This window comes from Triticum urartu, chromosome 6 (assembly GCF_003073215.2).
Source record: "Triticum urartu cultivar G1812 chromosome 6, Tu2.1, whole genome shotgun sequence".
In the NCBI taxonomy this organism is placed as follows: domain Eukaryota; kingdom Viridiplantae; phylum Streptophyta; class Magnoliopsida; order Poales; family Poaceae; genus Triticum; species Triticum urartu.
This window is the reverse complement of record NC_053027.1, coordinates 549,722,664-549,744,921: the sequence shown is the minus strand read 5'-3', so window position 1 is coordinate 549,744,921 and position 22,258 is coordinate 549,722,664.

Here is a 22,258-nt window from a genome sequence, read left to right as displayed (position 1 = left end):
GTCTGGACCCATCAAAATGAATAGTCCAATATGTATTATCTGGTTTCTCCTCAGGTGCCTAGAACTCCGTCCAATCATTGATGAAATCTACGAGTGCCTGGGACTTGATCGCCGTGCGGGGTATGTATTTGAGCCTGTGGGGTCCAAGCTCAATGGCCCACTTGGCAATCCGGCCAGTTGCCTCTCTGTTTTGAATGATGACGCCCAGAGTAGCTGAACTGACCACTATGATAGGATGGCACTGAAAATAGTGTTTGAGCTTCCGGCTTGCCATAAACACCCCATACACTAGTTTCTGCCAATGCGGATACCTCTGCTTTGACTCAATGAGCACCTCACTGATATAATAAACCGGCCGTTGAATTGGATACTCTTTGCCAGGCTCCTTGCGTTCTACCACAATGGCTACACTGACAGCTCGGGCATTAGCAGCCACATATAATAATAATGGCTCTTTATCAATCGGTGCTGCCAGCACGGGCGATTCCACGAGCTGCCTCTTCAGATCTTCAAACGCCTTATCAGCTGCCTCACTCCAGACAAAGTTATCCGTTTTCTTGAGCATCTGATATAAGGGGATGGCCTTCTCTCCAAGGCGGCTGATAAACCGGCTCAAGGCTGTAATCCGGCCGGCCAGACGTTGCACACCGTTAATACACGCCGGTTTAGCCAAGGACGTAATTGCTGCAATCTTTTCCGGATTAGCCTCAATGCCTCTGTTTGAAACCAGAAAGCCTAAGAGATTGCCTGCCGGGACACCGAAAACACACTTCTCCGGATTGAGCATCATCTTGTAAACCCGGAGATTGTCAAAGGTTTCCCATAGATCATCTATCAAAGTCTCCTCCTTTCTGGATTTGACCACAATATCATCTACATACGCATGAACATTGCGCCTAATTTTCTTATGAAGGCAATTCTGAACACATCGCTGGTAAGTTGCCTGGGCACTCTTGAGTTCAAAGGGCATGGAAACATAGAAGAAGGCTCCAAAGGGAGTTATAAAGGTTGTCTTCTCCTGGTCCTTAACTGCCATTTTGATCTGATGATAACCAGAGTAAGCATCCAAAAAACACAAATGGTCACAACCCGCCGTAGCATCAATTATCTGATCAATGCGAGGGAGAGCAAAGGGGTCTTTAAATCTGTGTAGTCAACACACATGCGCCAAGTGCCATTTTTCTTAAGAACCAGCACCGGATTGGCTAACCACTCTCAATGAAAAACTTCAACAATAAACCCAGCAGCCAACAAACGGGCGACCTCTTCACCTATAGCCTTGCGCCTTTCCTCATTGAAACGGCGGAGGAACTGTCGGACCAGTTTGAATTTAGGATCAATGTTGAGTGTGTGCTCAGCGAGTTCTCTCGGTACACCTGGCATGTCAGAAGGTTTCCATGCAAAGATGTCCCGATTCTCACGGATGAACTCGATGAGTGCGCTTTCCTATTTGGGATCCAGGTTAGCGTTGATGCTGAATTGTTTGGATGAATCGCCAGGGACAAAGTCAACCATCTTAGTGTCTGTAGCTGATTTGAACTTCAATGCTGGATCATGTTTCGTAGTTGGCTTTTTTAAGGAGGTCATTTCTGCCGGATCAACTTGCTCCTTATAGAATTTTAACTCCTCCGTGGCACAAACCGACTCAGCATAAGCCGCATCGCCTTCTTCACACTCCAAAGCAATCTTTCTACTTCCATGTACTGTGATAGTCCCCTTATGACCTGGCATTTTAAGCTATAGGTAAACATAACATGGCCTTGCCATAAACTTAGCATAAACCGGCCGCCCAAACAAGGCGTGGTATGGACTTTTGATCTTCACCACCTCAAATGTCAATGTTTCTGACCTTGAATTGTAGTCATCTCCAAAAGCTACCTCCAAAGCTATCTTACCAACGGGATATGCAGACTTACCAGGCACCACACCATGAAATACCGTATTCGACGGTTTACGATCCTTATCTGTCAACACCATACGGCGGAATGTATCATAATACAAAATATTGATACTACTTCCCCCATCCATGAGCACTTTAGTGAACTTGTATCCCCCAACTTGAGGGGCTACCACCAAGGCCAAATGACCTGGATTATCAACCCAGGGCGGGTGATCCTCTCTGCTCCACAAAATAGGTTGCTCCGACCAGCGTAAATACTGAGGTACTGCCGTCTCAACAGAGTTGACTGCCCTTTTGTGAAGCTTCTGATCACATTTGCACAAACTAGTAGTGAAGACATGATATTGCCCGCTGTTCAGCTGTTTAGGATTGCTCTGATAACCCGACTGCTGCTGCTGCTGACTCCCCTGATGGTTGTAACCTCCCTGGTTGCCTTGGTGTCCTTGATTGACGTGTCCGGTTTGATTGCCTGGAACCCTGAACCGGAACCACCGCCTCCGTAACCCGGCCCGTGGAAACCTCCTCCTGAACCGCCGGGCAGGCTGCTGTCATATTGGAACATATTGGAATTCTTGAAATCCTGCATGATATAACAATCTTTCTGATGTGATGCCGGTTTCTCCTTCGATCCATGCTTTGGACAGGGCTAATTTAATAAACGCTCCAAATTGTTGCCTGGACCTCCACCCCTCTGGGGCTGCTTGCCTTTACGGCGCTGGCCATTCTCCCGCGCCTTGGTATTTGTGACAAAGTCCAAACCACTGTCAGCCTTGCGTTTACCAGCGTTTCCATGGCCTGCCGGATTGTGTTGTTGGCCTTTGGCATTGCCGGTCTTCTTACCCTTCTCCGGTTTATCCTCGTCTGAATCCGGATCCTTGGTATTATCTGAATCGGCATATTTAACCAAAGCGGCCATGAGTGTTGACATGTCGTTGCAGTGACGTTTGAGCCTTCCCAACTTCTATTTCAACGGTTTGAAACGGCAATTGCCCTCTAACGTTAACACTGCGGTGTCTGCATTGATACGATCTGATGAATGCAAAATCGTCAAGACCCGTTTGACCCAATGGGTCGTGGACTCCCCTTCCTCTTGGACACAAGCGGCCAGATCTACAATTGACATTGGCTGCTTACACGTATCATTAAAGTTCTGGATAAACCGGTGCTTCAGTTCAGCCCATGATCCAATGGAGTTGGTCGGCAAGCTGTTCAACCAAGTGCGAGCTGTTCCTTCCAACATCATGGTGAAATATTTAGCACACACCGCCTCATCCACATCTAACATCTCCATTGCCATCTCATAGCTCTCCACCCACGCCTCTGGCTGCAAATTGGCGGTATAATTTGGTACCTTACGAGGTCCCTTGAAATCCTTGGGTAGTCGCACATTACGCAAAGCAGGAGTTAAACACGGTGTCGGTGTCAAAACCGGCGAATCTCGGGTAGGGGGTCCCGAACTGTGCGCCTAGGATCGATGGTAACAGGAGGCAGGGGACACGATGTTTTACCCAGGTTCGGGCCCTCTTGATGGAGGTAAAACCCTACGTCCTGCTTGATTTATTCTTGATGATATGGGTATTACAAGAGTTGATCTACCACGAGATCGGAGAGGCTAAACCCTAGAAGCTAGCCTATGGTATGATTGTATGTTGTATATTATCTATCGACTAGCCTGGCCTCGGTTTATATAATGCACTAGAGGCCTAGGATAACAAGAGTCCGAGCCGAATACGCTGGTGGGGAGAAGTCCTTGTCTTGATCGCCAAGTCTTGTGGAATCTTCCTTGTATGCGGCAGCTGTCCGAACTGGCCCAACGGCCATGGGGGTCCTCGGCCCAATCTAAGAGATCGGGAGATGACGTGGTGAGTACCCCCTAGTCCAGGACACCGTCACACGGTACCCCTTAAGGAACTGAACATCGCCCCTGGCTCCACGGAGGTGGTGGGGTGAACCGGAGTATGCTGTCGTGCTTCGTGTCAAGCTGTCAACTCGACCTCTTAACGTGCGCGGCCATGGTCCATAACATCTTGCGCATTAGCACCTCCCCCAGCCGGGTTGTTCCCTCGTGGCGAATTTCGGCGGCGTGCACTACTGGACACGACCGGTTCGTCTTCCATGTGTCTGCTATAACTCCGGCTTGGACGGGGAGTGGAATGAATCCTCTCACGGCTGTGTGAATATGCTTGCTGTTGATTTAGTGCTGTCTGAAGGAGGTCCCTGGCCCGACGTGCTTCCACTGCAACTGGTGACTCGCCGTCGGTCGGGAGGGCCGCCAGGCGTGAAGCGGCGGCCACAATGTTGTCCAATGGGTTGGAATAATGCCCGGGCAGCGTTGATGATACAATGTTGTTCTGGTGAGGCAGGTCCGTTGTGCGCGGCTGAACTGGCGCTCCTGCTCCCGGCGCCCCCGCCCAGTTTAGCATGGGTTGGTTACCAGCTCCTGCACCTGGCGTGTTGACAAGATTCTGCGGCTCATAAACCGACGGGAGACGTGACCGGTACCTTCTTCTCATGACTTCCTCTGAAGCATTCTGATCCAGTCTAATCCGATAAGCCTGTGCTTCCAACTCGGCCCGCTCCATAGCCATCCTGGCGTTATCTGCTGCCAGGTCCGCTTTAGCCTGGGCTATCTGATCTTTCACTTTTGCAATCTCCGCATCGTGCTGATCCCTGGCTGCCACGTCTACCTCCGCGGACATCAATGTGGCCAGAGCATCGAACAAATCAGACAAGACTTGGGCCAGAGGTGGCGCCGAGCTTCCTGCCCCTGCTGGTGTGGCCGTCGTTGAACTGGAGAGCATTGCTGCGGCGGTAGATGAATGAGGCGCCGATTGTGTGCCGGCCAAGAAGATGGCAGCCCGGTTTGGCAAACCGGGGGAATCTGGAATACTATTGCCCTCGGATCCTCCCTCAATCCGGCCGTCCTGCAACTGCTAAAGCGATTCGGTTTCTCCAGAAGACTCGTCATCAGAGGAGACTACGGTTTCTCCATCGGACACCGGTCTGTCCTCGTGCCCTGATCCATGGACGACACCTACGAAAACATGCCTTGCCTCGGGCTGAACCGGCGAAGAACTTGCACGCCGAGCCGTTTCGATGATGTCGGTGCAGATGTCCGGCTCGGGGGCCGGTTCGCCGATCTTGCCGATGAAGACGTGAATCCCACCAAAGGGGACCCGGTACCCGTATTCGAATGAATCGTCCTCAGGACCCCCATCCTGCGTTGTCGATGTAGAGCTTGCCGTGGCGACTCTTCGTCATCCGGCCCACAGCGTATCCCTTAAGTCCATCGATGCTGCCCTTCAAGAACTCGAAACCATCGTGCGATAGCCCCACGGTGGGCGCCAACTGTCGTGGGTTTGTCATGGCAGATGTCCTCGTGAAAGGACTTAGTCATGGAGCCATCGCAACGGGTTAGCTTAAAGGGGTTAAACCGGACAAGGGGGCACGGGAGTTTATACTAGTTCGGCCCCTTCGATGAAGGTAAAAGCCTACGTCTAGTTGTGATTGGTATTGCTAGGGTTTCGAAGGCCAGGGAGCGAATCCGCTTTGTCTATCTCTCGAGTTGTTGTTGTCTGTCCCTAAACCGCGGCCGGGTCGTCTCTTTATATACATAGGTTGACGCCCGCCGGAGTATAGAGTCCCGAAGTCGGTTTATAAACGTATCCGGTTCGGCCTCTCTCTTTCTATCTTACTATACAAGTTACATGACTAGGCCAGTTTACATTTACAGACTGTAACCCGCCTTTGGGCCCTCCGTAAAGCACCATCATCTTTACATCTTCATGGGCTCCTAATCTTCAAAGAGTCAATCCAGTTACATAAGGCCGGTTTACCTCCAGTAGTAATATCCCCAACAATACCTGTAAATATATATATATATATATATGCTGCAGGCATGAGATTTTTATAAATACAGAGACGTCAACAGTAACGGTGAGCCTCATGGCGGAAAGCTTCAAGTCTGGAAACGCAGTGCACAGCGAAACCATGGCAGTCATGCTACAGATGTTGAAAAAGCAATTCAGGGGCACAGAGAGAAAGATTCTATCAACATACAACACCGTAAGTAAACCTCAAGTTTCAACAAATGAATATCACTATATCGATCAATCAACCTTTCTGTACAATTGAATTTACAAATCTCTTTTACGCACATGTGACAAAAAAAGTAGGCATCAATACGCATGGCCAACCACGAAGATCCATTGGAGTTGAAAAATAAAGACGAAGCACACGTCAGACACAAGACAATGCCTAAAAGGCTTAAAAGATTCCTCAATCTGGAAGAAGGAGAGCAACTACAAGATTTTGACATAGTAAGCACATGTCATGTTACAGATAAGAAATACAATCTCAGCACTACAATTCCGTCTAACGATCAACAAATCATGACTAAATTCAAGAAGGATCCCTTATTTATTTATTTTCCTTTTTGCAGTTCTTTCTACCAGTTTGCATAGGCGGGCCTCTTCGTCAAGGAGCTGTCGGCCACTACTTCGTTATTACAATAAACATGAAAAAAGAGCACTTCGAACTCCTTGACTCTTTAGCAGTTGAACATGAAGGAACAATGGATTACTTCAACACAGTAACAAACAAAGTAAAGAGCATATGGAAGCAAGTGAGCAAATTGCTCCAGCTGTCTCCAAGTAGTATTGACCATTTCGAAAAGGTCAAAATGCAGGTGCCACTTCAGGGACGAACGTAAGCACTACAAACCTTTCTCCTTTTCCTTACTCACTATAACAATTAAACTATCAATTCAATCCATAAAAAACATAGGAAGTTAGGACAACTTCACCTAAACTGCCCAACCATCTTTGGACAACGACAATAACCAATCATCCTTCTACCTGTAGACTCGACTGTGCGTTCTATATGTTCATGAACGCAAAGCACTACACCGACGGTGGAGAAACAGTGTACTTAACAGAAGAACAAGTCCCGGGGTTGAGGAAGAAAATTCTCTATCAACTAATCATCCAATACAGAGATACGGCCGCACTGTCATTAATCAACTACACCAATGGTTTCTCTTTCTCAAGACAACAAAGTAAAATTCTACTTATATAATTTTCAGAGACACACCAATAATTTTTAATTTTTAATTTTAACAGATATGCTGAACTCTGAGGTTGATATATAAGACAGTGAAATGCAACGAATACATTGTGACATAATTCAAGAAGAGATTCCTCCAACTCCCGAGCACATTGGGACGGGCGCTCAAGAGATAAAAGTTATTGACATTAATGACACAAGTAGCGATGAGGAGAAAGAAGATTATCATGTGAGCAGCAAGGATACCACCAAAGCATCTGAAGAAGCGCTCACGGAAGAACAAGCCCAGACAGATGGTGGTTTATAGAGGGAACAACATGCGCAGCCAGACACTGATTTACAAAAGGAAGACGAACGGAAAGATCCACCGATAGAACTAGGCAGAACACCCCCAGATAAAAAGACAGAACACATAACAGGCTCTCCTTTAGAAGGTGATAATAGGACAAAGAGCGTACCAACTCGCCAACAAGAGCTTTCCAAACAGAACAAGAACCCTGTTGACGAAGATTGCAAACCAGGAACATCACCCAAGGTGAAACATGCAGAAGAAGAAAAGAAGCAGAAAGAAAAGGATTTAACAGAAAAGATACTTGAATAGAGGAAACGCGATGCTGCAATCTCAGTAGAAGCAAGCATCGAAAACAACAGCACACAAAAGGAATCACCAACACCTAGGCAGCATAACGAGCAGGCGCAGTTAGGTCATGACAAGAAAAAGGCAAGGCATCTTCCAAGAGTACAGACAAGATCCCCAAAACCCTCAACGATTCAATCATCAGAGATCAGCTCAGCAAACATAATCTCAATTAAGAGGCCATTCAAACGACCAAGCAAGGAACCTAGGAAAGTCAAGGTTTCATCACTTGTTCCAGGAGATTTCATTTATAGAGAAAAGGCCATGCAACTCTATAGATATCTGATGAGCCGACAAGGAAAGGGAGAATGCGCAGGGTAAGTAGATTCTCCTAGTTCCATGGAAACAACTACACAGAGCTACAGATTCTCTAACATCCAACTAACAATTCACTCACCTACTTCCAAACCCTCCTTGCAGACAAGTGCTATATAAATATAAAAGCTCAAACCGAGAAGACTGCATTTCAGCAAAATCCTTCATGGAACAACCAGGAAAAGGAGAAACACAAATGGAGGGCTCCATGCTAAATGCATTACTGGAGGAACGGGTAGAACAAGAACAGTTCAACCCAGACGACACAACTGTACTCCCTGCAGGTTTCGCAAATGTATGCATACCTCACCCACAAAAAACCACCGCCATTACTACGATCGAATATTTAACTAAAACCACAAACTCTCTTTCTTGAAGCCGGTGCTCGGTCTCAATTATGATAACAGAGAGCTATCAGAATTCAACGAGGACGAAGCAATAAAAGGATTTGAACTCCTCGTGGGAGGTAAAGACATCCTCCATTCGGAGATGGTAAGATCATTATTATTACTTAGCACATGACCTATTCTCTTTGGGCTTTCAACGATAAAATGAAATTCAATTTTTACAACAATGATCTCCGCTCTCAACGTAGATCATGATACCTCACCACACAAACAAACACTACACGCTCTATGTTGTGAACAAGTTCAGAGATAGCATCGACATCCTTGACTCACTGAACTACGTAAACTACGCTGATTTGTCTTGGAGTCAACACCATGAGCATCGAGAGGAACTGGTACGTACTTTGTCTACATTTATTTCCTCTTTTCCTCATGATAGTATGATACTCTTACTTTCCTCAATGCCGCACCCAAACAACAAAACCATAATGCAATAACAGATGAGAAGGATGTCCATGCTGATGAACAAGCACCACGGACTAAAACACAAGAACGGTCTAGACTAGGAAAGGATAGCAGAAAGGCCTCACAGGGTCTGCACACCAAAGCAAGAAGGAACACAATGCGGTCACTTCACGGCCCAATTTGCGAAATACTATAATGGGAAAGAACTGGTCAAGGACAGAGAAGATTTTCATGTAAGTTACCACTGCATACACGTCAAATAAATTGATTTCTTTATTACCGTAATTAGTTTATTAACAATTGTGAACAACATGTAACTATAAACCATACATTTTCACATGCCTGCAGCCCAGCAAGGTCGATGCCGAATGGAAACCGGAGTACGTATACACACTCATATTCAGTAAAACCAACCAAATAAAGGACCATCAACTTCCTGGAAAACTCAAAGATTACAAACCAGAGACTGCAAACCTTTTTTCACCCATGAAAGGTAATATAACTATTTTCATTTTTACCATCAGTCATCTTTACTAGAGCTTCAAATATTTCTATTAGAATCAACAGCCATAATTTTTTTGCTTTGACAGAGCGAGACGTAAAAAACCAGCATCAGTCAGAGAGCAGCAAGAAATACCCGCAACACGGGTATTCGTTTCTACACGTGGATAAGGCAAACGAGCTCTACAACATAGTCATGAGTGACACATGGCAGGATGAATTCAAAAGGTGTCGGTGTACTAGAGTAGGGGTACCCTAGTATCCCGAACTTGTGCACGGGCAGTCGCAGCATCCCGCGGCAAGGCTTGCCGGGTGACCGCCAAGGTCCTCCGTGGTTCCCCTGGAGCCAGCCAAGGAAACAAGACCCCGGCAAGAGGAGCTTGCCGGAAAGGCCGACCAAGGCATCCCAAGGAACTTGCCGCGGCGCGCCACGCGTCCCGGCAAGGCCCGGTGAGCGACAAGCTCCCGGACGCGACAAGACAACGACCGCGGCAAGGCACTTGCCGCGGCAAGCCACCACTCTGTGTCCGTGCTCCAGCACATCCACCAACGTGTCGCCCTGGGACCCTTCCAGGCGTACGTGGCGGGAGGCTGTGCAGCCAGCGGTGCGCGGTGGCAAGCGGCGCTGACAAGATTGCCATCGTGGCGAGCAGTGGCGTCCCTGAAGGTCCCTTTTGCACTATTTAGGCGACGCAGACGGGCATTTAATGCCCTTGTCCCCTGCCGTCAGGGTTAGGTATGATACACTGTAGCAGGTAGCTGTACCAACTGCAGCACCTTTTCATTTTTACCCTTGTCTACGTTGCCACCTGTCGGTGACCCCTTGAGCATATAAAAGGAGGCCCATGCGCAACGTAGGGGGGGAAGAGCTCTCAGGCTCGGTCTCGTTAGCTGCTGGGGTGTACTGTAGCACTCCGCGCTCCCGAGCAAGAACTCAATACATACCACAAGGCAGGAGTAGGGTTTTACGCATCCGTGCGGCCCGAACCTGGGTAAACAGCTCGTGTGCTTCGCCTCGATCCGCTCTTCGTGCGACCCTCGCCCCCGCCGAACCGAAAGGGACTCGGTCCGCCGGTCCCATAGGTGCTCGTGGGTCAGTACCTCGGCAAAAGGTAACTGCAAGGAACCTTAAATTCCTATTTATCAAAAGGAGTACTTGGTTAATGACTTTCTCAACAAAAATTTCTTCTGCTGCCCTGAATGTAAGCAGAAAAGTAGTATTCTCAAGAGATCAACCAAAGACAACTTTTACTGGATCAAAGCTAAAGGAAATATTTGGGCCTGCAAACAAGAAAAATCTTCAAGGAATGGAAAAGAAGGTGCTCGATGAGTTAGTAGAAGCATGGGAAAGCAGCAACCAAACTATACACAAAATACATAGACTATTATTAGGCCCAAGATTTGTGGAGGTAAATTTCAAAAAAATTCACAGTGATCATATAAACTCATCTTTTTCGAACTATTGTTTAATCTCTTGGTACCAATCTATTTTTTCTAACTCGTTTTTTATTTTATTTTATTTGTTGCCTGCAGCATATTCTGGGTTTAAAGGATAAAAGAAAATCTATGAAGGACTTCAGAGTTGATTTCACCCGAGAAAAGGATGCCTTGGTTCCTTTGTTCCTTAAGAAATGTCAATCAGAGAAGCTCAAAACAGCAAAAATGGTAATAGCGTTTTCCATACAACAAAATAAAAACAAGCATTTCAAAACAGAATACTATATTCTAAACTCTCCTCTAACAATAAAACTTTTGTACCATAGGTATTCATGCCATTTGAAAAGGAAGACCGATACACACTATTGGTGCTCGATAGATATAAAAGGAAGCTTCAAATCATCGAACCTGAAGAAACCTCTCTTGAAGAATTGAGAAGACAAGAATACCTGAAAAATCAACGTGATCGACATGTGCATGATGGCAAACTAATGAAGCAGATGGCTATCATGGAAAACAACGAAGCCATCAAAGAAAAGGACGATCACAAATACCACAACCATAAAGACAAAGTGGTAAGAATTGTAAATAATGCCATCTTTCAGTTTTACAAATTACACTACATGTATCTCTAAAAACAAAAACAAAATGCAATTCCCAGGTTCCCAGGTTTAAAGAAGTATACGAAATATTACTGGGTGAAAAATTCGAAAAGGAAAATACAAGATGGGGTGTTGAAGTTTTACAGGGCGTTCCAAAGGTGAACAAAGGTGGAACCCCGTTTGCTGTTCTAAGGTTCGCGCATCTCTTTGATGGCAACCACTTCGTCGAAGAGATTGATAATTTCGACATAAGTTTTCGCTTAAAACTCGCAATAAATCTTCTAGGTATCATACAACTGCATGACCTAATACTGATGTGTTTTTTCTCCTTTTTTTCACTGACCTTTTTATAGGATGGCACGGAACAATGGAAAGCACAACAACTGTGCAAGCTAGTATTTAGCGATCATAATACAATCGAACCCAACGAAATGGGCGATGAGATTAGAAAGATCTACGACGACATCACGCAATAAAAAGTTGTTGATAAGAGAACGAGCCTAGCTCCATCAAAACACCAGAAGATGGTTTAACCGCACATCGTACTGTAATAATGAAGCAACAGACTATTTTTATTGATGTAGTTCCTTTATTCTTCAGTAACCAAGCATTCGAACACAAGCCGGTGCCCATGCCCCAACTATCAATCCAGGCGGTTGATGACCATGCCCCATAAACCACCCAAGTCTGTCCCTAGACATACGTGCGTCAAGTCGACACGCCATGACTCTACATACTACTCACGCGTGACCACCGGTGACTTTGATGTTTCACAAACATTCCCCCTTTCTGAAACCGTGTGCTGCCGAACGCCACCAACCTACAGAATGAGTCTGGCGTGAGTACAAACATGACTCTCTAAATGAGTATTCAAACAAATGCATGTGGTCCCACCGACTCGCGCCATTAGAGACCTCACACTTGTGCATCCACAATGGTGCCTTCCTACCTCAGTATTAGCAAGCAAGCCTCTCCGACCACACCACCATGCATCCAGAGGGTTAAGAGCCAGTAATGCCTCTCAAAGGCCCACACAACTCCATGCCCGTGATGCCAGACACGCGTGACTCTGTAGAGGCTTCACAACCGTGACTCCCTAAATTCGTATTCGGAAGCATGCCTCTGGTATCACACTTTAGAATTTTCGCAACAACAAAAATCCCACTTCCGTGCCTCTTGGGTCTTCACCTTCGTGCCTTCCGTAACTGATCTACGTGCCTAACGTGTCATGCCACGAGACTCTTACATGGTCACGGTACCATGCACATGTCTCTTCACAAACGTCAGAAGAGTGCATCTCTAACCGAGCATTCCAACACATGCCTCTCAGACCACACTATTGTGCACCCACAACGTTGATACCCGTGCATCGAGAAGTCGCAATCCCGTGCCTTGCGTACCTGGATCCAGGTGCCTCTCTCACATGACACTTGCCATTACTCTTACATGCCCCATGACGTCGCACAACCTTGACTCACTTACAAACCGTGACCCTGTAACTATGTATTAGGAGCTCAACTCTGCTACCTCGTCCACGTGCTTCCGGCCCCTGTAGTAACACACGCCGGTGACTCTAAAGACTGCAAACATGTGCCTCTCTAACTGCGTATTCCGTCCCATACCAATCCTGCCACTTGTCTAGAAGACGCGCTTGTGTGGACAACTAAAGTGTACTCAGCGCAAAAAGACTGCTTTGCATTTTGTTGTTTTTAGAGTAAAAAGCAACATTACTACTTCAAAATCACATGATTGCTGAATAAACATAGTACTTAGCAAGCTAAATAACTTGCTCAATCACATAAACAAACTACAACTTGACATAAAGAAACTTGTTTAACCTGATACAGATGACATTACAAACTCCTTTGTTTTAACAGAAGTAAACTACGAACCTGATACAATAGAAAGGACAAGCATAAACACAGGCAACTCCACGACCAGTTTTCTATGTTTTCGTCGTCACTAGTATACGTAGTAAGGATCGTCATAATTCTTCTCTGTCTCTTTTGTACTCTCCATACCTTCTCTGATGTTTTCAATTCTCTTCCATGACTCGTAGGTTGCGTACGCATCTATCGCTGCATACTCAATGAGGTAATTTGGCAGTGGGCTGATCCCCCACAGTTTATGGTCTTTAACTCTATCAATCTTATCCTTCATCTGTTTTGTACAATGGGTGGATCACGCTACATGCAACATCAGCCAAAGAGTGGTACCTCTTTCTTCCCTTGAAAGGAACTCTCCATTTGCGCTGGATCTCGACGTACTTGTCGGGGTTGATCTCCAAACCAGAACTTCGCAGCATCTCTTTGTCACCTTCAATACTGAAGCCGGCAAAGGTGTAGAACCTGTCCTCCTTCAGGAACGGGCGCAGGCTCTTGGGCCTGCAGGGGGATGGCACATTTAAGGTCGATTCATCAAGTATCGATCAAGTACATGCTTATATAGTACGTATAATTCATGGACGAAAACATTTCAGAAACTGCTACGCAAAGTTCAGAAATAAAATACAAGCACAACATGTTATTTTTATTTTTTGGAATTTACACTTGAACCAATTACCTGTCCACTTCTTAGCCACGTTAACACATCAATTCAAGAAACTGAACTACACTAGAACATGAAATATAGAAAATGCACTAGAACAGAAAGTACGCTAGAACATCGAGTTCCGAAAATAATCTCATACATCAAACCCATAAATTAATCTAGTGCATCCAATACATGAACTGATCTGTTGAGTCAAGTTCGAAATCTATTGTGCTGCATCTACTTCAGAAACTTCACTGATACATCAACTCAATAAACCAATCTAATCAAATTTCCGGGTGAAAAGATAATTAAACAGAAGCACGGAGAGGTTGAAACTGTAGGATGGTTCACCATTTTGTTGCCGTGGTGATGTGATATACCAAACAGAGTTCCTCCACGCATAACTGTAGAACCGCTGCCCTCTACGGAGGTTGGTCCTCCCTGGTATACTCGACATCAATGCCGATGTAGTGAGGGTACAAGCCACAGAGCCTCTTCAGGATCCTGCTGATCATCTTGTCGGCTTCCTCAGGATTGCTGGTGCATACGACATCCAGCTTTTCCTTGCCGTGGATGTAAACCTGCTTGAGGTGCACTTTGTAGTCGTGCTTCTGACCAGGGACCTGAACGTCGTCGACCTCCGTGCTCTGGTCGGATGTCTCACCACGGGGACGCTTGGTAGATGGTTCCTCCGCCATTACGCTCCTCCAGCGATGGCCGCCTTCACACAGAGATTGTGAGGAGATTCTAGTTGAGATGGAACGGCAATAGTGTTTTCGGAATTGAGCGGCTATGGAAGCGCAGTTACCTACCAAGGTCTGGGTCGTGGAGGAGGCGGTTGGACGCGGCCTCGTCGTGGTAGAGAGGGCGGAAGACATGCGCTCGTCGTTGTTGTGCATCAAGGCAACCGCCGAGTGGCAATGCTCGCGGTTGGTGGGAAAAAGCAACCGTCAAATCGTCCGATTAAGCACGTAACAAATGTTATTGCTCGCACCTTTCCCGGCACACGTCGCTACTACCACACGACCAATGTTGCACAGACTTCACACATGTGGACCCACAACCCATACTCTCTGAGTACTATTCGCACCGATGCCTCTAGTACCAAACTTCCCGACGCATCACTCTCATGTGCCCGTGGCGACACACGCTCGTAACTCTAAAGACTTTACAACCGTGACTCTCTGAGTAAGTCTTCAGATGCATGTCCCTGCCACCACATATTTGTGCATCCACAGAGTTGATACCAGTGCCTCTAAAATTCCAACGTCGGTGCCTGTTGAGCCTGATGTTCCATGCCTCACATGTCTACTAAGATGCTATAGCGGAAAAAAAAACAGGCGACACGAATCTTGATACTAAAATCAGACCGTCGAAGATTACATACGGTTCCATCATTTCCATTTATCCCACCTCCACTACTCTCTTCCTTCCTCTCTTCCACAGTAAAATCTCGAAACATTCCGCACTCACACAAGATCTCATCATAGGTTCATTACACCAAATTCCAAGTAGAGTTCCCCTCGCAAAACAACCGCCACCACGCTTCGCCAACCACCCTCCCACTTCGAGATACACACCGTCAAACGATGCGCCCAACAACACAAAGTACCCACCCGACGACGACGAAGCAATGACTTCAACACCGCCGGCGGAGATCACAATAAAAGAACGAACAGACAGAATCGACCGATGGAAGCAAGAAGCCAAACACAAGCAATCGAATGTAAATAACAAGCTATCCCATTACATTCCATTCTCCAGGGACAACAACCCTATCCACCACAAAAAACAGAGTTTTGCACTATCCAAAATCAACTTGTCTCAAAAATTGAAGTACTGTACACACGACATTTAATAGAAACGCTAGTGCTCCCCGCTACGGAATTTTCACCACACGAAATGCGCTTAAAAGTACTACACCTGCCACTTCACTAACTATAATACCTCAAACGATCCAAATACTTCGAGCATGCTGAGAGCTCATACTTGGTAATTACACCAGATTTTCTCTGCCCGTTGTCCCTTGATTGTAACTATTTTCAAGTTAAGTGCCTCGTGTCCGTCACAGCACTGTTTTTACTTCAGTGCCCACTGTGCCAGAATCCGTGCCTCCTGTACATTCTAAGCCCTGCGTCATGTGCGTACAACCACGTGCCTCGCATGACACTTGCCGTGACTCCTACGAGGCCTGTCGTGCCACACCCACCTCACTTCACAACCTTGGTTCTGTAACCAAGTAGTCGGACCCATGCCTCTGCCGCCACAGGTTTGTGCATCCAGAGAGTCCACACCCATGACTTAAGAAAACACACGTACATACCTGTTGTGGATTCACCTTTTCTGCCTTCCATGACTGAACCAATGTGCCTTTGTCGCTCCCGAGACTTCACAACCATGCCTCTTTAACCGAGCATTCTAACACTCGGACCCATGCCTCTGCAGCCACACGTTTGTGCATCCATAGAGTGCACACCCGTGACATGAGAAAACACACGTACGTGCCTTTGTCGCTCCCCGAGACTTCACAACCATGCCTCTTTAACCGAGCATTCTAACACTCGGACCCATGCCTCTGCAGCCACACGTTTGTGCATCCATAGAGTGCACACCCGTGACATGAGAAAACACACGTACGTGCCTTTGTCGCTCCCCGAGACTTCACAACCATGCCTCTTTAACCGAGCATTCTAACACTCGGACCCATGCCTCTGCAGCCACACGTTTGTGCATCCATAGAGTGCACACCCGTGACATGAGAAAACACACGTACGTGCCTTTGTCGCTCCCGAGACTTCACAACCATGCCTCTTTAATCGAGCATTCTAACACATGCCTCTCCCAGCGCACTCTTGTACTACATCCACAGGGTTGATACCCGTGCCTCGAGAAGCAGCATGTCTGTGGCTGCGTTGGATTCATTTCTGTGCATCCACTGCTTAAATCCACGCGCCTCACACAACACTGGCCTCCTGTGCCTGCGTCAACGTGCCTGTAGAACCTGCACTTCAGTGCCTCGTGTGCCTGCATCCACATGCCTGTAGAAAGGCTCCACTTCAGCACTACCACGTGACTTCACAAACATGGTGCCTTCACTTCTTTGCCTACACGTACATGCACCCACGTGCCTCACGTGGCACTCGCCCAGACTCTTACATGCCCCGTAATGCCACACCCACGTGACTTCACGAACGTTGATCTGTAACCGAGTAGTCGGACCCATGCCTCTCCCGACACACATTTGTCCATCCAGAGAGTACACACCCGTGACTTGACAAAACACACGTACGTGCCTGTTGTCGATTCACCTTTTCTGCCTTCCGTGCCTGAACCAACGTGCCTCACATGCCTAACGAAACATGCGTGGTGACTCTTACATGGTCCCACTGCCACGCCCGCGTCGCTCTCAAGACTTCACAACCATGCCTCTTTAACCGAGCATTCTAACACATGACTCTGCTACCGCACTCTTGTACTACGTCCACAGGGTTGGTACTTGTGCCTCGAGAAGCAGCATGTCCGTGCCTGTATTAGCTGCATTTCCGTGCCTCCGCTGCTTACATCCACGTGCCTCATATGACACTGGCCTGACCCGTGGTTCTCTAACTGCCTGTAGAACCCACACTTCCGTGTCTCCTGTGCTTCCCTCTGGAAGTGCCTGTAGAACCCACACTTCCGTGCCTCCTGTGCCTGCATCCACGTGCCTGTAGAACCTGCACTTATGTGCCTTGTGTGCCTGCATCCAAATGCCTGTAGAGAGGCTCCACTTCAGAACTAACAGTCTCAACACTAAAAAAATACTGTAGCACAAAAAAAACCAAGCCAAGCATAACGAATCTTGATGCCCAAACGGACGGCTGAAGATTAGAGACGGTTCGACGGTTTCCATCTCTCCCTCCCTCTTCTACTACCTTGCTTCCCCTTCCGGAAAATAAATCTCGAAACCTTCATCACTCCCGCACGCTCTCCTCCTTCCTTCTACACACAAATACAAACTCGAAATCGAGTTCGCGTCACCGGACAACCGCCACCGCGTTCGCCAACCACACTCAAATCCGACAAACAAACAGCCACACTCTGCCTGCGACAACACCAATAACCCGCCGGCTGCGGCAACCGACGGCAAGGACTTCAACAGCGGCAGCGGAAATCGCAACAAAAAAGGAGCAACGACACAATAAGCAGATGGAAGCGAAAAACACAGCACAAGCAACTGAAGGTAATTATCATTCTATCCCACTCCATTCCACCGGGTAGATCGTAGTGATTTTTCCACTTCCAGGAACAGCAACCCTAGCCACCGCTACCAAGGAGTTTTCTAATAACCAAAATCAATTTGCCTAACAAACTGAACTAGCGCAGAGATGAGATTTAATAGAAATGCTACTGCTCTCCGCCCTGGGATTTTTGCCATACGATTTGTGCTCAAAGGTAAAAAACCTGAAACATCAGTAACTAGAATACGTCCATAGATCCAAACCCCGCAAGCATCCTGAGAGGCCTAAACTGATAACCGTACGAGATTTTCTACATCCCTTGTCCGGCAATGTAACCGTTTTTCAAATTAAGTGCCTCTGTTGTGAAATACCATGAACAAAGAATAGATGTACCCTGTGCTTCTATGGTAAAACAACATGTGCCTCTCTATCCATGCAAATTTGTTTTCACACCACACAGGTTTTTTTCCTGTGACACTCGACTCTGCTTCGAACACCTGCCCATTTTTTACTCAACAATGACAAATCCTCACGAAGAAGCTGACGAAGACCCTGCTGAAGAGCATGCAAATCAGCAAGCTCCTGTCAATGGTTTGAGCAAAAGGTCTCCACTATCCATCTATAGAAAACTATATTGAGAGTTATTAATAACTTAACTGCTATCCTTGACAACAATGACTTAACTATGTCTACAAATTAAACTACCTACCACTTTTTATATATTTCTTTATAGAAAACATAAAAAATGTTCACACACTATCTTGTTTTTAATTCAAAAACAGGTTAACTTACCCAATAAATCTTGAACTATCATTGATGATATTCCTCCAATTATGAAATATCACCTACAGACTGGATTTTTGTCTCAGAAAATGCTTCACCCTAACTTCACTACCCCAGCTGCACTCATAACCTTAATTAATATTTTCTTCCGTCCCCTGATTAGCTCAATCGGTAACAATAGTAATAACCTATCTTAACCCAAGAAAATAAAACTAAAAATCCCCTTTGGAAGTTTCACATTCCTTATGCATAATCATGGAAGACATATATTTTCAATGTGTATCAACTATTTTCGGACAAAAAGAACACCATTTTGTGTTACTTGGTCATTATACAGGACACGAAGACAGTGATATTCACAGCGCAGAAACAGGCAGCATGACTCCTCATTCATCAGAAAAGGACACAGAACAAAACATGAGGAACAAACCACCTGTAGAAGAAATGATAACTTACACCAGGCTCAATAAGAATAAATATCCGACAACAAGCAAAAAAAGAGGAAATCAGATACAAGCACTGTTTTTACTCCTGGAGCAAAAAGGCTAAAGAAAAAGGACAATGCTGAAAACATCATCGACACTAGTACCTTGCAGAATCAGCCATTACCTCTAATGGTACTCCCGCCAACATCACCAACCACCATGAAGAAACAAGCTGAACGCAAGAAGAAAAACAAACGACGAAGGGTAGAAAAAGAACAAGACGATACCAACAGCAAAGGTTCAGATACCAATGATGACGATGATAACAGGGAACATCATGCAGATTTGATTCCTACGGACGGCGATGATGCCGACGAGCATGACACCGACGCAGAACATGACGACGATGTAAAAACACACTTATGTACTAATTTTGAATACCACTATTAAGGACTCAGGATCTAACGTTCCTTTCTAATGAAACCCTTTCATTTTGTCTTCTGAAACAGAACAAATCAGGACAGAAGGATAGAAAGAGAAGAAAGACAAGCGGAAAAGAATTGGCAGCACCAATAGTTGACGAAGAACAGCAAGAAACAGACGAAGAGAAATGCCAAATCAAGGCAGGGTCAGCATTCGCTCATGTCAAGAAAGCATGGAATTTACTTAAAGACCGTCACAGGGAAGATATTAGGATGGCAGGATTTGGCAGCATAGAGAACTGCAAAATAACGGGCTCCATCTGCAGACCACTTGCAGCACACATCTACGACAACCTAGACATAGAAAGCATGACAATAACCTTCGGTGATGGTACCAAAGACAAGAAACTCAAGATTACCAAGGAAGCTATACACAAGGTGTTTGGTTACCCAAACGGCACGGAAAAGTCAACACCAAGGCCAGCGAAGAGCCCAACTTCAATGAAAAAACTGATGTCAGACCTTGGCTTCAAACATATAGATTTCAGGCCAAAAGAACTGTTCGCAGAGCTAAATAAATTGGTGGAACTAGATGACGAACAGTCAAACAGGAAATCAGTTAAAATATTTTTCCTTATTTTTTCCACAACGTTGTCTGCAGGTCAAGCGCCGCTATCTTCGCCCGACAAGCTATAGTGGTAGAGGACATGAACTATCCAGAGATGGCAAAGATGGATTTCTGCGAGGTAATCGTTGACTGTATTAAGGAAGGAGCCAAGATATGGCAGAAACACAGAGACTTGCCTCAGGAAGAAAAGAACAAAAAGCATGTCAATGGTTTGTCACAGGGGCCAGTAATCATGTACCTCGACTCCCTGCTGCTGCCAACCGACACAAAAGAAATGCGGAAGATTGCAAATACAATGGACAAGACCTCATTACCACGAGAAAATCATCTCAAAGAGAGTGACCTAGCGAAAATAGCTAGAGCAGACATGAAAAGGGACGGAAAAACACGACCAGATGACTATGAATTTGGCAAAATGCATGTATAGCTATATTGTACATAAATCAGTCATTCCCTTTTTCAAAACGGTTTCCATTCTAATTAACTACATTCCACCAAAACGATGCAGACATGGAAAGGAACAGCAGAGAGAATCTTCTATGCCAACACAGCATCAACTTCGTCTTCAATCCGGCAGATAGCAGGAGAACATCGCAAACAACAGCAACACCAGAACACGACCAAACTGCTACCACCTCCACCCAAACGCCGGCACGAACCACGTGTCGGCACCAGTGGAAGCAGGGAACCAAACAAAAGCATCAGCACAGGAGCAGAAGAAAGATTCCAAAGGATAAACAAATTGTTGCAAAAAGTACTCCATGAAGCAGAACAGATACCCTCAGTAACCACCAGGGCTGAAAACCAATGCAATGAAAAGGAAAAAATACTGGATGAAAAAACAAGAACCTAGTCACGCAACAAACAATTGCCCTGATGGATTCATTGGAACAACTCAGACAGTTTCAGGACATAGTTTGCACAAGGTACCTGACAGACAACGCGACCCTGCAGACACTAGAGCAAGCAGATCCAGCAGCCTCAAGTAGACTAGCCGATGCCAACCGCACGAATGAAACCGTAGCCACAACAGAACCAAGAGAAAGGAGAAAAAAAGGAAGAAGAGGACAAAGAGAGGAAGAGAAGAGAAAAATCAAGGGACATAGGCATTGACAAGCGGCAAAAACAGGTAAGTAAATACTAATGCATGGTGCCATGCGCACACTAAAGCAAACCCATGTTTTCATACCTAAACTGAAAAGAATTGCCTCAATGCTTTCAGGAACGTACCAATAGCAAGCCAGGCCAAGATGAACTCCAACAGCAGGATGGTGACAACAACCCCAAAAACACGAATGAACACAACAAACAAAGCAACCTCACAACAGACAATGCTACAACAACAACTACCCCAACACAAGCACAAGATACGATCGATGTCAGAACCTGTGAAGAGGTCAGTATGAACATCCATTTTTCCTTTCAAAACCGGATAGAGTTATATGTGAACTAAAAAACCTCCAACAAAATTTAGGCTCAGCTGAAGAACAATCAACTCAGCAGCCCAGCCAAATAAATGCAAGAGCCTAACCCACAATCAACCGTTAGCATAACAAACAACAAAGAAGAACAAAACAACGAAGAGGAGGTAAACTTCCATAACCCACTATTACCCACACCGAAAACTCATGAATGGCAGGAAAGAAAGTGAACCAAAAACTCATATTGTTTGATCTCCAGGTATCACAAGCACTGCAAGACCAAGAGACAACCCGTGATGAAATTGAACCCCATAGTGAACCTCAAACAGGCGAAGGGGTCACACAACAGGAACTTTGTGTACAAGAGATTTCCAGCGCCACAAAATTGAAGATCACCATCACGAGTACAAAGGAGAAAGCGCAAGACATCCCAGCAGATGAGAAACAAGAGACTGTTATACCTGACAAAGAAACAGTACATGCATGCACAAATAACCCAGTCATCAACACGGAGGTAAAAATTCAACAACAACAACCACTTTTCAAAATATTTTTATGATGT